At 39.6% G+C, this 17,539-nt stretch overlaps 1 protein-coding gene and 1 non-coding gene across 2 annotated transcripts in view; one reads left to right on the top strand and one right to left on the bottom strand.

Annotated features, from left to right (window-relative positions):
• The window catches only part of ZFYVE1 (zinc finger FYVE-type containing 1), a 66,125-nt gene that overhangs the window by 35,070 nt on the left and 13,516 nt on the right, over positions 1 to 17,539 (bottom strand). The gene's annotated exons all lie outside the window — the stretch shown is intronic.
• LOC122745144 lies at positions 11,451 to 11,579 on the top strand. The gene has a single exon (XR_006355427.1). It is a non-coding gene; the product is annotated as a U6atac minor spliceosomal RNA (small nuclear RNA).

Here is a 17,539-nt window from a genome sequence, read left to right as displayed (position 1 = left end):
GGGGACAAGCTAGGTGGTGGAGTGGATAAAATCCTGGCCCCGAGCACTTGAGTTCAAATCCAGCCTCAAGACACTTGATACTTACCAATTGTGTGACCCTGGGCAAGTCACTTAACCCTCATTGCCCCACCAAAAAAAAAAAAAAAAAGAGTTGAGACTCAAAAAAAAGAAAGAAAAAGAAAGTTGAAACTGAGAAAGGGAGGAAGTTGAAGTCAGACCAGGGCAAATTGCCTGAGAATGTACTGAGGTGTGAAGGGAGTGTAGGTAACAGAAAAGAAGCAGAAGGCAAAGATGAAAAGGAGGAGCAGAGGAAGTAGTTTAAGGAAAGGGGAAGGGATAAGAGATGAAGTGATTAAGACACAGGGAGAGATGGAGTGATGATGAGGAGGTAGAAAAATGTCAGAGTTTTTAAACATAGAAGTAGAACATGTGTGCAAGACCACTTTCCCTGTGTGTAGCTGAGGTGATGTAGATGGTACTGGTCCCTAAAGTGATTTGAAGAGATTTTGTGAACATTAATGTGCTATATAAATACAAGTTATTATTATGTTGAAGGCAGCTAAGTGGTGTAGTGGATAGACTTCTGGGCCTGGGATGAGAAAGATCTGAGTTCAAAGCTGGCCATAGACATTTACTGGTTGTGGGGCCCTGGGCAAGTCACTGAAGCCTATTTGCCTCCATTCCTCATCTGTAAAATGAGCCGGGGAAGGAAATGCCAAACCACTCCAATATTTTTGCCAAGAAAACCCCAAATGGGGTCATGGAGAGTCAGACATGACTGAAATGATTGAACAACAACAAATGATTATGTTGTAGAGGTATAAATGCAAGTTTTGTCAACTGATCAGGTATGTGGGTTGAGTGAGAGTGAGAAGTTCATAATTCTAAGGTTAAAAACGTGGGAGGATGGGGAAATGGTGGTGCCTTTAACAGAAATGGCAATGGAACCAGGAAGACCTGGATCTGAGGCCCATCATGACTATGCAACCCCGGACAAGTCACAACTTTTGAGGACTAAAGATAGTTCTTGAAGCCTTTACATCAGAGAAGATGCCAACTTGAACTGATAGGAGCTTCCTACTCTGGGAATTCCCTGTATCAATGAAATCACAGGCCCATGGCTCATCCTATTCCCTAAACCCATGCCTGCTGAGGCCACTGGCCTAGACATATCCATAGTTTGCAGTGACTCCCTAATTATAGGACTCCCACACTGGAATCTGAGATGGGTGATAAAGTGGTGCAAAAAGGGGGGAGAGTAGGGGGCAGCTAGGTGGCACTGTGGAAAAAGCACCAGCTCTGGATTCAGGAGAACCTGAGTTCAAATCCAGCCTCAGCCACTTGACACTGTGTGACCCTGGGCAAGTCACTTAACCCTCATTGCCCTGCCAAAAAAGGGGGGAGGAGGGGGGAGGAGGGGGGAGGGGAGGGAGGAGAGACAGACAGACTAGAAATGTGGCTCTAGTATGTGAAACTCTGGGCCAGAAGCTGGAATGGCACTTACTGTTTGGGGTTGGGAAAATGATCAGGAGAAAATATTATACTCTGAGTCACTAATTGGAGACTAATGGACCAGTATTATTTTAAATTCCAGTGGTATTTTGACATACCAACTCATCAGATTTAGACACCAAACACCAAACTTTAACTTCGATGAGATATTAACATCATTATAAAATGCACTTAACACCCTTCCCCATGAAATGTCTTTTTAGGAGCAAAGGCCCAAAACAAATTCAGAGAATGCCGAGATAGGAGTGTTACTATGGGACTGTTACTGTGACAATCTAGGACTGGGATAAACAAAAGATTAAGAGATTGGGAATATTTTATACTTTGTGAGGGAACACAGCTCCATCTGGGGCCTTTTGGTTAGCAATGGTGTAAAGTTTGGAGAATTATGTTACTGGTATTGATACTGTTATGTGCATAAATTGTGTATTTGTGTATGTCAGTCTATTTGATGCACTGCTATACACAGGTAAAGGAAAAGGAAGGCACACACCAACTGCAAGTACCAACAATGCCTAGGTATATAATGATGGGGTTAAAAAAAGGGACAATATGAAAACTAGCTTTGCCTACAATAATGAAGTATTTTTATGATGCTAAGTTATGTTGTGTTTAATAGCTAGAGTTAATTTGGTATTACTGCATTTATATTATTTTCATTATGTTCTTGACCTTATTACAAAGTTTGAAGTGTGATAAAAATAATGGGTGAAACATGAGATAGGTATTTGGGAATATCCATAATACTTGTATGGGAATGTTCCCATATGAGATTTGAAAACAATATATGTATATGTACACTTTCAGAAGGCTAAATAAAAATCAAGAATAACCCAACAAAACCTCAGATCGTGGAATATCTTGAATAGCTAGGCAAAGAAGTCTGAACTTGACTCAGAAGGACAGATCTTGGGAGTGGTTACCTGTCAATGATGATACCAGCTATCCATTTTTTCCCCACCCCCTTTCTCAAGCAGGTCTGTACCAGGCTTACTGTCTTCCTCTCTTCCTGTCCTCCTGCCCTTATGCTAAGGATTTCCACATGCATGTAGATTTTCCATCAAACATCCTAATATCCCAATCCATCTCTAATCCCATTAGGGTCCATGACCCTCTACAACACCTTAGCCATACAAAGGTACCCTGCACTTGACACTTACTAGCTGTGTGACCCTGGGCAAGTCACTTAACCTTCATTGCCCTGACAAAAACAAACAAAAAAGTTATGGGGGCAGCTAGGTGGCACAGTGGATAAAGCACCAGGCCTGGATTCAGAAGGAACTGAGTTCAAATCCGGCCTTAGACACTTAACACTTACTAGCTGTGTGACCCTGGGTAAGTCACTTAACCCTCACTGCCCTGCCCCCCCCCCAAAAGGTACTCTGCTATACACCATCTTGCCATTACCCACATTTCGATAATTTAAAAATGCTGATACTAGCTGTGTAACCCTGGGCAAGTCACTGAACCCCAACTGCCTCACTAAAAAAAAAAAAAAAAGCTGACATTCTTCTACCCGATCATAATTACCCCCTCCCCTAAACTACTACTACTACTACCATCTTTCTCTGTCTTCACTGTTATCTACACTCCCCTCCACAACTCAGTGCTTTCTTGGGTAATAACTTCACCTTCCTCCTTTCCCAGTCTGGACCTTATCAATCAATTCAATTCCATGTTGTTCTCTGTTCTTGACTCTCTTGCCCATCACCCAGCAAGCCTTATCAAACCCCAGCCCATGATGACTCCCACCATTCCTGTCTTCCACTCCTATTCACCTGCTATTGAACAGAGATGGAAAAACTTCTTTACCTACACAGAGTTAGGAAAAAAGCTGATACAGGTGTTTGGTGAATAGTAGAAGCAGTATAGTACATAGGAAAGAATAATGACTGTGGAATATGAGGACCAAAATTCAAATCCTACCTCTGCTGACGACTACTACTACCTTTTTTTCTACATCACCTTCACTACCTAGTAGATCTTTCCAGCCCCACAGTAAAATTCTTCCTTGTAACCAATAAATATGGCTGAGCCCAACTGATCAACACATTAGTCTCATCTGAAAATATGTGTAATTCCATACCACCATCTCTGCCAGTCTGGCAGACTTCAGCGTTCTGGAATATTTTAGTATTATGTTCTCCTTTAATGTGGTCATCATGTAAGTTATTGTTCTTGGGCAACTCTCAACCTTCCTGGAACTCAGTTTTTTCATTTGTAAAATAGCCTCTGAAATCCCTTCCAGCTCTAGGTCTATGATCCTATGCTTCTAAATGTAACTAAAACCATCTTTTCTATCTACCCAGCAGGGTGGTTCTGAAGATTACATAGGGGGAAAAAATGGAAAGGACACTGAAAAATTAAAAACTCTAAACAAATTCACATGCAATGTTTTGGTGCTAATTTATCTTTTACAATCATCCTTGTAGAAAGTTGTTTTGGGGGCAGCTAGATGGCGCAGTGGATAGAGCACCGGCCCTGGAGTCAGGACTACCTGAGTTCAAATCCAGTCTCAGACACTTAACACTTACTAGCTGTGTGACCCTGGGCAAGTCACTTAACCCCAATTGCCTCACTAAAAAAACAAACAAAAAAAAAATAGAAAGTTGTTTTGGTTTTTATTTTAACTCAAACAGAAGCCTTATAAAAACACTCCAAATCATTTAGAAGAGAAATGCAAATTAAAACAACTCAGAAACATCACTTCACATGAAAATGGACAAGACAGTAAAAGATGGGAAGTCAGTCCTGGAGGGGTTGTGAGAAGACATGCACACAAATTCTCAATTGGTGGGTCCAACCATTCTGGAAAATGATTCAGAATTATGCAAACGTTACTAAATTATTCACACCCTTTGACCCCCAAAGATTAATGACAGAAAGGTCCTACATACACAAAGTTATTGATATCAGCACTTTTTATTGTAGAAAAAACTGCAAACATAATAGGAGTTCATCAATCCAGGTACAGCTGAACAAATGATGGTATATGAATGTTATGAAATATCACTGTGACATAGGGAATGACAAATATGGAGAATAAAGGAAGTTTGGGAAGATGTGTATGAACTGACTGAAATGGTTTTCTGTTTTTGCTTTCTTTACTTAAGATAATATGAATGGCTGGAGAGCAATTTGGAATTATGCCCAAAGGGCGATAAGGCTGTGCATACCCTTTGAGCCAGCAATACCACTTTTAGGTCTTTTTCCCAAAGAAATCATGGAAAGGGGAAGGGGACCCACATGTACAAAAATATTTATAGCTGCTCTTTACGTGGTAGCAAGGAATTGGAAGTTGAGGGGGTGCCCATCAATTGGGGAATGGCTGGAAAAGTTGTGGTACACGAATACAATGGAATACTATTGTGCTGTAAGAAATGATGAGCAGGAGGAGTTCAGAGAAACCTGGAGGGTCTTGCGTGAGCTGATGATGAGTGAGATGAGCAGAACCAGAAGAACATTGTACACAGTATCATCAACATTGAGTGTTGATCTACTGTGACGGACTATATTCTTCTCACCAATGCAATGGTACAGAAGAGTTCCAGGGAACTCATGATAGAAGAGGATCTCCATATCCAAGGGAAAAAAAAAAAAAAGAACTGTGGAGTATAGATGCTGAATGAACCATACTATTTCTTTTGTTTTTGGTGGTGTTGTTTTTTTCTATTTTGAGGTTTTTCATCATTGCTCTGATTTTTTCTCTTATAACAGGACTAATGCAGAAATAGGATTAATGTTATTATGTGTGTATATATATATATATATATGTGTGTGTGTGTATGTATATATATCTATATGTATATGTATATAGATATATAAATATAACCTATATCAGATTACCTGCTGTCTAGGGGAGGGGGGAGGGAGGGAGAAAAATCTGAAATTGTAAAGCTTGTATAAACAAAAGTTGAGAACTATCTTTACAGGTAACAGAAAAAATAAAATACCTTACATGTAAAAAAAAAACCAAAAAAGATAATATGAATGGGAGCAACTAGGTGGCACGGTGGATAGAGCACCAGAACTGGAGTCAGGAGGACCTGAGTTCAAATTCGACCTCAGACACTTAAACTTACTAGCTGTGTGACCCTGGGCAAGTCACTTAACCCCAACTGTCTCACACACACCCCCAAAAAATAATAAGATAATATGAATGACCACAAGACAGAAGATGACATAATTCTGGTCAAATATAATAGTCAATTGACTAGTCCAGATAACACAGATAACACTTTTCTTTTAAACTTCCTTCTTTTTGTTAGAGGTAAACTATAAGGCAACATTTATAAGGCTATGTGCTATCAGTAGTGACTGCTAGACTGCTTTGCTTAATTTTTTTCTTTAAATCAAATGGTACTAATGGAGTTGTTTATTGTGAAGTAATCGATGTGTCAGAATAAAATATCAATCAATAAATTCATCCTTAGGTTCCAGCCCTTTTTCCTTAAGCCAAAGAGGAGAAATAGTCCTGTGATGGTAGGACTGGTTCTTCGATTAGGTCTGAGAAAGGTGAAGAAAACAGAAGACAGTGATCAAAAGCACACATTTCCAAAAGCTATAGACTGGGTTTTTTTAAAAATGCATGCGGGGGCAGCTAGATGGTGCAGTGGATAGAGCACGGGCCCTGGATTCAGGAGTACCTGAGTTCAAATCCGGCCTCAGACACTTAAACACTTACTAGCTGTGTGACCCTGGGCAAGTCACTTAACCCCAATTGCCTCACTAAAAAAAAAAAAAATGCATGCTATCATCATTGGAAATAATTCTAAAAGTCAATAATATGAAATGCAAATTAAAGCAAATTAGAAGTTCCATCAAACTGGCAAAGATGACAAAAGAAATGATAACTGTTGGAAGGGATGTGACAAGGCAGATATAGTAATGTAATGTTGGAGCTGCAAACTGATCCAACTGTCCGAGGAAACACCTTGGAATGATGATTTTTAAAAACTCACTAAAATGTACATTATCTCCTTTGAACCAGGAATACCACTTATTAGGTAAATATGTAAAGAAAGTCAGGAAAGAAAAAAAAAGACCTCCTCTACATATGAAAAATATTTATAGCTGTACTTTTTGCAATAGCAAAGAACTGAAATAAAGCAGAGAGCCAACTATTATGAGATACCTTTTAAAATTATGGTATATGATATACTGTATTTGCACTTAAGAAATGGCAAGTTCAGAGAAACTTGGGAAGACATGTATGATTGATTAAGAGTGGAATAAGAGAGGGCAGTTAGGTGGCACAGTGGATAAAGCACTAAAAATATAAAATATTTATAAAAATATTGTAATATATTGTAGACATTCTATATTATGTTTATATATAATATATAAATATTATATTATAGATATTATATATTTATGTATCATCAGCCTTCTTTATTAAAGAATAGCATTTGAGGTGCAGCTAGGTGGCGCAGTGGATAGAGCACTGGCTCTGGATTCAGGAGGGCCTGAGTTCAAATCCAGCTTCAGACACTTGACACTTAACTAGCTGTGTGACCCTGAGCAAGACATTTAACCCTCATTGCCCTGCTCAAAAAAAACAAAAAGAGAGTGGAATAAGAAGAATGAGGACAATAACTTACATGATAACCACATTAAAGTAAAGGAGAACACAACACTAAAAGATTCCAGAACACTGAAGTCTGCCAGATTGGCAGAGATGGCAGTATGGAATTGCACATATATTTTCAGATGAGACTAATGTGTTGATCAGTTTGGCTCAGCCATATTTATTTGTTACAAAGAAGAATTTTACTGTGGGGCTGGAAGGGATCTAGTGGGTAGTGAAGGTGATGTAGGGAAAAAAAAGATAAGTTTCTTTAGGGATGGGAGGAAGAAGTGTTATTTGCATTTCAGTGATCTTACTTGGCATCACTCAAGAGAAAAACAGTCAAAAGACAATCCCATATTCATTAACTACTTATATCTACATCGTGCTTTACATACATGGTCTCATTTAATCTTCCCAACTCTTAAGGGTAAATCACTGGAATTATTATCATCTCCATTTTACAGATTAGGAAATGACACTCAGAGAATTTAAGTGATTTGCCCAAGGTTATGAAGCTAATCAGAACAGTGCAGAGACACACAGACACAGAGACACACACACACACAGACACAGACACAGACACCACACACACACACACACACATACACACAGACACACACACACACACAGAGTTAGCTAGCATACAGAGCATTTGGTAGTTTAAAAAGTTCCTATCAGTCTTCTTCTTGAAGTTCTCAGGTACCACTTTTCACTTTTGGAAAGCTAATTGTTAGAAATTCTCTCCTTATGTGACAATCCATGGGTTAGATGTGCAAATATCATTACCATTTTTACAAAGAAGGTGCACAGATTAAATTACCTGTTCAGCTATTAAATAACAGATCCAGGTTTTTAAGTGGGTTTTCCATCTCCAAGTCCAGCTTTCTTTACACTGTATCACACTGACATTTTTTTTTACATGCTTATTAGTTCAATACCACCTCTTCCAGATGGTCATCCTTTATCATCATAGTACACTGAAGTGAGGAAAGGTGGAAAAGGAAAAGAAGCTATCCATCATCTCCAGTTTCTAGTTAGACTCAGACTTCTGAATTTCTTTATCTGAACTGCTTTCAGTACCTCTACAGGGTACTAAGATATTTGACTATCCATAACCACCACCTTGCCATTGCTGAAAATTCAGAGAATGCCACGCTGCTGAGAAGCATCTGGCTATTAACCTGCAGGCAAAACTAGCCAGAGAAATTCTAAGAAGTGCCCCCATGAAGCCTTTCCAAGTGCCTACATCTTTACTACCCAGATGACAATAATAATAGCTATATCTATATAGTGCTTTAAGATTTATCTCATCTTGAGGTAGTTGCTACTGTCATTGTCCCCATTTTAGAAATGAAGAAAGTGGGGCAGCTAGATGGCGCAGTGGATAGAGCACCGGCCCTGGAATCAGGAGTACCTGAGTTCAAATCCGGCCTCAGACACTTAACACTTAACTAGCTGTGTGACTCTGGGCAAGTCACTTAACCCCAATTGCCTCACTAAAAAAAAAAGAAATGAAGAAAGTGGGGGAGCTAGGTGGCGCAGTGGCTAGAGCACCAGCCCTGGAGTCAGGAGTACCTGAGTTCAAATCTGGCCTCAAAACACTTAACACTTACTAGCTGTCTGACCCTGGGCAAGTCACTTAACCCCAACTGCCTCACCAAAAAAAAAAAAAAAGAAAGAAAGAAAGAAATGAAGAAAGTAAGGTTGTCATCATGCCAATACAGCTTTTTTGGGGGAGCGGGAGGGTGCTATATGAGAGAAATATAAGGGGGGAGCAGCTAGTTGGCACAGTGGATAAAGCACCAGCTTTGGATTCAGGAGGACCTGAGTTCAAATCTGACCTCAGACACTTGACACTTACCAGCTGTGTGACCCTCAGCAAGTCACTTAACCCTCATTGCCCCGCAAAAAAAAAAAAAAAGAAAAAGAAATATAAGGGTGGGGGAAGGATATGATGTGAATTGTACTGGGAGCAAAAATCACTGGCAGCTTGCTGAATTAAGTAATTCAGTCATTATGGTTTTTCTTCACTCTCCATAAAAGGTTTTCTTCAGACTCTCCACAGAAGCAGCTAATTCACATTAATTATAATCACCATAAGCCCTAGAAGCAAGGAAGTTTGTCCCTGAGGCAATTGGGGGGGGGGGGAGCTTCTTTCACCAGAACAATCAAATTGCTATGAGAAGCCAAAGCTATTACCAGTGACAACAGAATTCTACCAATTTGGGCCAATTTCTAACCTTTGACCCAGTCAGTGTTTCTGCATTTCTCCCCCTTCCCATTTTGAAGAGCAAAGTTTTAGCAGAGCCCATATAACAGAATCTTCTGAAGATGGCTTACTATTAAATTTTACCAGTGGTTGAACTGTTTTACTTTCTTCTAATTATTTAAAACTACAGTAAGTAATGAAAGGCTCAGAATCCAGAGAGGCTAGCCAAAAGACACTATGTTATCTCTATGCAGATGACTCCCAATTTTTCTATCCAGTCCTAGCCTCTATAAGTACTCAGTTAATATTTGTCCATTCTTTTTTTTTTAGTGAGGCAATTGGAGTTAAGTGACTTGCCCAGGGTCACACAGCTAGTAAGTGTTAAGTGTCTGAGGCCAGATTTGAACTCAGGTACTCCTGATTCCAGGGCCGGTGCTCTATTCACTGCACCACCTAGCTTGCCCCTATTTGTCCATTCTTACCAGGTATGGGGCAGCTGGGTGATGTAATGTGTAGAGTGCTAATCCTGAAGTCAAGGAGACCCAAGTTCAAATCCAGCTCAGACACTTATTAGCTGTGTGAGCCTGGGTAAAGCATTTAACCCTATTTGCCTCAGTTTCCTCATCTGTAAAATAAGCTAGAGAAGGAAATGGTAAACCACTCCAGTATCTTTGCTAAGAAAATGCCAAAATGGGTCATAAAGACAGGACTAAAAACAACAAAACACCAACAACAACCAGGTCGAAGAATAAGACCAGAGATTTAGAGTAGGAAGAGATTCTATAGCTTATATCTGGTCCAATCCCCTCATCCCCCCCTCCCGCCGGATTACCTGACATGTCATCACGCCCAATGATGACTCAGGTTCCACAGTACAATTTCTCCCTTCTGAATGGAGGACTGGAGGGTAAAGCACTAAACTCCTCCCAAAGCCTTTTTTGAGGGCTCATAACCTTCTGTGTACTCCCATTTTCCATCAGCTGCTCTGCTTGACTTGAACTCCCGGAAAGAACATGTCCCCGAGCCCGTTACCTGGGTCCCTCATCCCCTTTTTCAGCTTCCTTTTCTGTGTGGTCTTCCCTCCAGCCCTATACTGTAAGTAGCTTGAGGGCAGTGGTTATTTTTTTCTTATTTGTATGCCCAGCACTTCGTACCTGGCAGAGAGTAGGCACTTAAGGGTTACGAAATAGAACCAAATAGAAATTTTGTAACTCAGGAAACTGATGCCCAGAGAGATTAAGTGATCTGTCTGTCTACAGTAACAAAGGTAGTGAGAAATAAGGCTATGAGCCCTTAAGCACAGACCCTCCAAATGCAAAGCCAGTGCTAGGTGGGTAGAATTCAACATTCTCAAACACCAGTTTAGAAAGTAAATGTCTGGACTATATTCTTCTCACCAATGCAATGGTACAGAAGAGTTCCAGGGAACTCATGATAGAAGGGGATCTCCAAATCCAAGAAAAAAAAAGAACAAACTGTGGAGTATAGATGCTGATTGAACCATATTATTTCTTTTGTTTTGGGTGCTGGTTTTTTTTTCTATTTTGAGGTTTTGCATCACTGCTCTGATTTTTTCTCTTGTAACAGGATTAATGCAGAAATAGGATTAATGTTATTATGTGTACATATATATATGTGTGTGAATATATATATATATGTATAGAGATATATAGATATAACCTATATCAGATTACCTACTGTCTAGGGGAGGGTGGAGGGAGGGGAGGGAGGGAGAAAAATCTGAAATTGTAAAGCATGTATAAACAAAAGTTGAGAACTATCTTTACATGTAACGGAAAAAATAAAATACCTTATACATAAAAAAAAAAAAGAAAGTAAATGTCAAGTCAGTACAAAACCAAGAGAGAAGCAGTATGGTTTGTATGTGGGGCTTCAACCACCACAAGCATCATAGGACCATAGATTTAATGGAAGAAGGGACCTGGATGGAAGGGACCCTGGAAACGACCCTGGAAGGAACCATCCCCTTCATTTTAGGGATGAAGAACCAAGACTCAGAAAAGTTAATAAGTGACTTGTCCAGGATTCCACAGCTACTAAGTGTCCAAGGTGTGATTCGAACCCAGGTCTTCCTAACCCTAAGACCAACACTATCTACTACATAATTCTGTATCACAGGGTTTCATTTCATTATAGGCTGTATTGTATGAAAAGGAGAGAAGGTTAGCACTCCCCTTGGTAAGGATGGAAGAGGTCCTAGTGGCCTTTACAACACATATACAGTTGAGGCATTGCCACTTACTCTGTGACATTTCATTATAGGCTATAGAAATTGAAGCTCCTTTAGAAAGACTTCCAATTCCTTATCATGGAACAGGAGAACAAAATTCCAAGGCTGGAACTCTGCCCTTTATTCCACCCTTCTCAGACCATACAATTAGCAGCTTCCATTTACCTTAACCTCCAGTTGGAGAATAAAACTATTTTCTGCTCTTCTCAAATATTTTCTCTTTTTCTCTGTCTCTCTCTATGTATGTATGTATGTATACAAATATGGGTTTTCAATTGCCCCAGCTCAGATACAAATACCATTGTTATACTTATTTCTAGACCCCAGTTCTAACCCTGTTGTCCTGACTTCTTGGCTTCCTGGTCTCCTTATCTGAGTTCTTGATTCCTCATACCTAATTTGGCTCCTTATTTGTTCTCTCACCCTGGTAGAAGTTTGGATGGTCTCTTCCCAGCTTCAGCACTCAGAGCTGTATTGTCTGGAAATTGGCCCTTTGTGTTCCCCTTGGATCTGAGAGCTTGAACTGATTAAATATGTGCTTGCCCCATGACATCTAAATATGACTTAGGATTAGAGAATTTAGAGGTAGAAAGCACGTTAAAGGTCTAGTTCAGCTCACCCATAGATCATGAAACTGAGGCCCAAAAAGTAATAAGCAACAAAGGTCTTCTAGCTTCAATTTAGAGTTTTTTCCACTACACCATGCTAACCTGATCAAAGTCACCTGTGTTACACTTGTGTTGCATTTGCCCCTGCATGAAAAATCCTGGGAGACAGAAGTAAACATGAAAAATGGGGTTTCCCACTTCTCCCCTACTTACACATACACATTTTCACATGTAAACACAAACATTAATTGTTTTCTTAAGACCTGTGGACTAAAGAAAAACATAACAAGTACATCAAATTTGGGGCAGCTAGGTGGCTCAATGGATAAAGCATGGACCCTGCATTCAGGAGGATCTGAGTTCAAATCCTGCCTCAGACACTTGACACTTACTAGTTGTGTGACCCTGGACAAGTTACTTAACCCTCACTGCCACCAAAAAAATAAATGCAAGTACATCAAACTCAATAGCTAAGGAGCATCTAACCACTCTGGAGAGCAATTTGGAATTATGCCCAAAGAGCTATAAAGCTGTGCATACCCTTTGACCCAACAATACCACTCTTGGGTCTTTTTCCCAAAGAGATCATAAAAAAGGGAAAAGGACCTACATGTACAAAAATATTTATAGCTGCTCTTTTTGTGGTGGCAAGGAATTGGAAACTGAGGGGATGTCCATCAATTGGGGAATGGCTGAACAAGTTGTGGTATATGAATGTAATGGAATTCTACTGTGCTGTAAGAAACAATGAGCAGGTGGAGTTCAGAGAAACCTGGAAGGACTTGCATGAACTGATGATGAGTGAGATGAACCAGAAGAACATTATACATAGTATCATCAACACTATGTGTGGACCAACTGTGATAGATTAGGTTCTTCTCACCAATCCAACAGAACAAGAATGTTCCAAAGGACTCATGATGGAAAAGACTCTCCAAATCCAGGGGTGATATGGATGCTGACTGGACCATACTATTTCTTTTGTTTTTGATGCTGTTGGTTTCCTGATTTCAGGTTTCTCCTTTGTGCTCTGATCCTTCTCATATAACATGACTAATGCAGAAATATGTTTACTGTTATGTATATTTAACCTATATCAGATTGCCTACTGTCTAAGGGAGGGGGGGAAAGGGAGGGAGAAAAATTTTTAAAATTTGAAATTTGAAATCTCATATAAACAAATCTTGAAAACTATTTCTACATGTAACTGGAAAATAATAAAATACTTTTATTTAAATTTTAAAAATAGCTAAGGAGCCAAATTTCACTTTCTTTCACTCCAATGTCCCCCCAAACATTCCATTATTTGAAAGGGTAGGAATTCCCTTCCAATATCATTTGGTCACATTCTCTCATACATACTACTCACAATATCCTTCTTCCTCTGGTAGGAAAGAACTAAACATCTTAATGATGAGATGACCCACAGGACAAAGTCTTTGAAGGACTTTTTTTTTAGAACACTGATTCAGTTTCTTTGATCACACCTAACTCACCCTATTCTGTTCTCCTTTTACATATAAAGAATGAGTCTTCTAATACAAGGTTCAACTCTGATGACTAGCTAGAATGCCCAGAGTTAAATAACAAAATAGTTATAATATTCTCACAAACCTCTTCTTTTTTGTGACTTGCCCAGGGTCACACAGATAGTAAGTGTTAAGTGTCTTGAGGCCAAATTTGAACTTGGGTCCTCCTGACTCTAGGGCCAGTGTTCTATCCACTGTGCCACCTAGCTGCCCCACAAACCTCTTCTGAAAAACTGTGTAGACAGTTAGCTATCCCACCATTTTTGAAGGCTATAGCCCCTCCAAGCTTTTCCCAACTGTCAACAAGAAAGTCTAACACAGGCTTTGATAGAATGTTAAGAATATCGGCATCATCTTCCAAGATATTCTCAGGGAAAATTGCCCTGAAATTCTAGAAGCAGCAGCTAAAATAGAAATTGAAAGAATCCACTGATCACCTCCAGAAAGAGATCCCAAAAGAAAAACTCTAAGGAATATTATAGCCAAATTCCAGAGCTCTCAGGTCAAGGAGAAAATATTGCAAGCTGCCAAAAAGAAAGAATTCAAAGACTGTGGAGCCCCAGTCAGGACAACACAAGATCTAGCAGCTTCTACATTAAGGGACCGGAGGGCATGGAATATGATATTCCAAAGGGCAAAGTTAATGGGATTACAACCAAGAATCACCTACCTAGCAAAACTCAGCATAATCTTTCAGAAGAAAAAATGGGACTTTAATAAAAAAGAAGACTTTCAGATATTTGTAATGAAAAGACTTGAACTGAATGGCAAATTTTACTTTCAAATACAAGACCCTAGAGAACCATAAAAAATTGGAGCTGGGAGACATACCTGGGGTCGTACAGTGGGCGACTGTCTTGTGTCTGAGGCCAGGTTTTGGCTGGATCCCCCTGGGTCCAGGGGTGATGCTTTGTCCACTGTGTCACCTAGCTAGGTGATGAAATCTTTAGGGTTAAATTGAGGGGTGAGGGAATGCACTGGGGGAGGGGGAAGGGCAGAGATGAAATCCTACATGAAAGAAACAGGAAAAGGCTTAAGGAGTCAGGGAAGAGATGGGAGAGGATCAGGGCAGTAAATGAATTTTACACTCATCAGAACAGAGCTGCCTCGAGGAAGGACTAACACACACACACACACACACACACACACACACACACACAAAACTGGGTGGAGTAATCTGTTTAATCTGGGCAGTAAATGAGCCTAACACTCATCAGAATTGGCTCAAAGACCTGAATCTCATTAGAATTGGCTCAAGGAGGGAATAAGGTACACACTCAATTGGGTAGAGTAATCTCTCTAACCCTGCAGGAAAATAGGAGGGGAAGGGGATAAAGAGAGAGGGGCAAAAGATGGAAGGGAAGAGTGGGGGAGGGGACAGACAGAAGCAAATCCCTTTTGAAGAGTGATAGGATGAAAGAACATGGATAATAGAATAAATATCATGGGGAAGGAAATAGGATGGAAGGGAAACAGTTAACAATAGTAATCATGAAAAAGAGAAAAGGGGGGAAAATTGTACAAAAAAATATTTATAGCAACTCTTGGTGGAGGCTAAGAATTGAGAATCAAGGGAATGTCCATCAATTGAGGAATGATGGAAAAAGCTGTGCTATATGACTGTAGTGGAATGGTCTTGTGCTATAGGAAATGACAAACAGGATGATCCCCAAAAAATCTGGAAAAACTAATGAACATCGATGTATAGTAAAGTGAGCAGAGCTGGGAGGACATTGTACATCGTGACAGCAGTATTATTCAATGAGCAATTGTGAATGACTTAACTACTCTCAGTAGTGCAATGATCCAAGTCAATACCAAGGAACTAATGAGGAAGCTTACTATTCACCCCCATAGAAAGAACTGATAAAAAGAACACTTGTGGATTGTACATATATAACCTAGTTGCGATCTTGTGGAGGGGGGAGGAAAGGGAGGGAGGGAGAAAAATTTGGAACTCTAAATCTTATGAAAATGAATGTTGAAAACTACCCTTACATGTAACTGGAAAAAATAACATAAATGTTTGTTGCTTAAAAAAAAAAAAAGGAATATCAGGCTTGGGGCTAAAAAAAAGAAAATCAGGCTTGGAATCAGGATACTTAGGGTCTTGCCTTCCAAAGATCATGTGACCTTGGACCACTTATTTGAATTTCCCTTTGTCTCAATTTCTCTTATCAATTAAAAAGGAGATAACCCCTAACCTTTTTCCTACTTTCAAAAGCCAGTATACTATCAAGCAAAATCAATTTATGCTTTTCAAAAGAGCCATAAAAAAGGGCTTCTTAAACTTTTTCCACTTGTGAGCCCTTTTTGCCCAAGAAATTTTTATGAGACCTTTGTTATATAGGTATATAAAATAGGTAAATATAACCATTTACTGTTGCCAAATTTTTCACAATCCCCATATTTAGTTGCTCAACCCGAAATGGGGTGACAATTCAGTTTAAGAAGCTAGGCCAATAGAAGACTAAGGGAACATTATCATTACATGATCATTTTACCTTTTAAATGACACTTTGGTGCAGGTACTCAATTCAACTGAACAAGTATAAGGAGCACCTATGTAGCAGACACTGGGAATACAAATTAAAAAACAATTCTTGCTTCAAGGAGATTAAATTATGGGGGGTGGGGAGAACAACAGTATGTACACAGATAAGTACCAAGTAATTTTTTTGGTTGGGGGGGGGAACGACAATGGGATGGGGATCAAGAAAGGCAGCCTGTAGGAAGGAAAGCTGAGCTGAGCTCGGGTGGAACTAAGGACTCAAAGAAAAAGAGGTAAGGAGGAGGAGCATCTGAGCTGAGGCTTGGGAGACAGTCTTAGAAAGGCACAGAGATAGGAGGCGGAGAGTCGTGTACAGGGGAACAAGCAGCAGGCCAGTTTGGCTGGAACATAGAGTGTGTGAGGGGGAGTAATATGAAATAAGTCTGGAAAGACAGGTTGGATTGAGGCTTTGAAGGGCTTTAAATACCAAAGAAGTTCTGACAAAAGGTTCTTAACTAGTGAAATGATAAAACTGGCTCCTTCAGATTTTCAGATCTCTCTAAGGCTATATTTAAATGAAATCAACTCAGTTATCTGGAATAATGGAGAGCAGTGTCATAGATAATTCAAATGATCAGATAAAGTCATCTGTGCCTGGCTCTGGAATGCAAGAATTTCCCCCCCAAAAGCCAGGGCAGATTTACTGTCCCAAGTATTTTGTTTAAAATAATTTTCAAGGGCAACTAGGTGGCACAGTAGATTCAGCCCTGAATTCAGGAGGACCTGAGTTCAAATCTGTCCTCAAATACTTGACATTTACTAGCTGTGTGACCCTGAGCAAGTCATTTAACCCTCACTGCCCCACTCCAAAAATGTAATTAATCAAATCAATTCATTAGTGTTCAGATTAGTTTGTACTTTGGACAGAAGCTAACCTAAGATTAAAACTTCATTGCAAATAATCCACATATTGATAAGAGTTGGCTGCAGCAGGATTTTTATTTTCCTCAAGGAGGAAAATGACAATGTAGACAGACATCAAGGAGGAAAATGACCATGCAGACGTGAAATATAGATCTATATAAGGAAGAATGAAGCAGGGGCAGAGGCTGTGGCCAAATGAGTGTGTTCTTGGTTTTGAGAATCCCATATTTCTCCCTAAACTCATAAACTGAGGGAAGTTACTTAAATCTTGCCTACACTGAAATAGGACCATATTGCCCACTATTTCTCAGACAATTCACCAAGTAGTAATAAAGCAGTTACAGTTCTTATAGTCTAGAAATTCTTTAAGAATCTGATTCTTAATCTCAGCTCTGCTGCTTAATTTTCTGATTGCAGCAAATGATTTAAATTTCTCTGGGCCTCAG

Source organism: Dromiciops gliroides, chromosome 2 (genome assembly GCF_019393635.1).
Source record: "Dromiciops gliroides isolate mDroGli1 chromosome 2, mDroGli1.pri, whole genome shotgun sequence".
Classification (NCBI taxonomy): Eukaryota; Metazoa; Chordata; class Mammalia; order Microbiotheria; family Microbiotheriidae; genus Dromiciops; species Dromiciops gliroides.
Note: the sequence above shows the minus strand (reverse complement) of the source record. Positions and strands in the feature narration are given on the sequence as shown.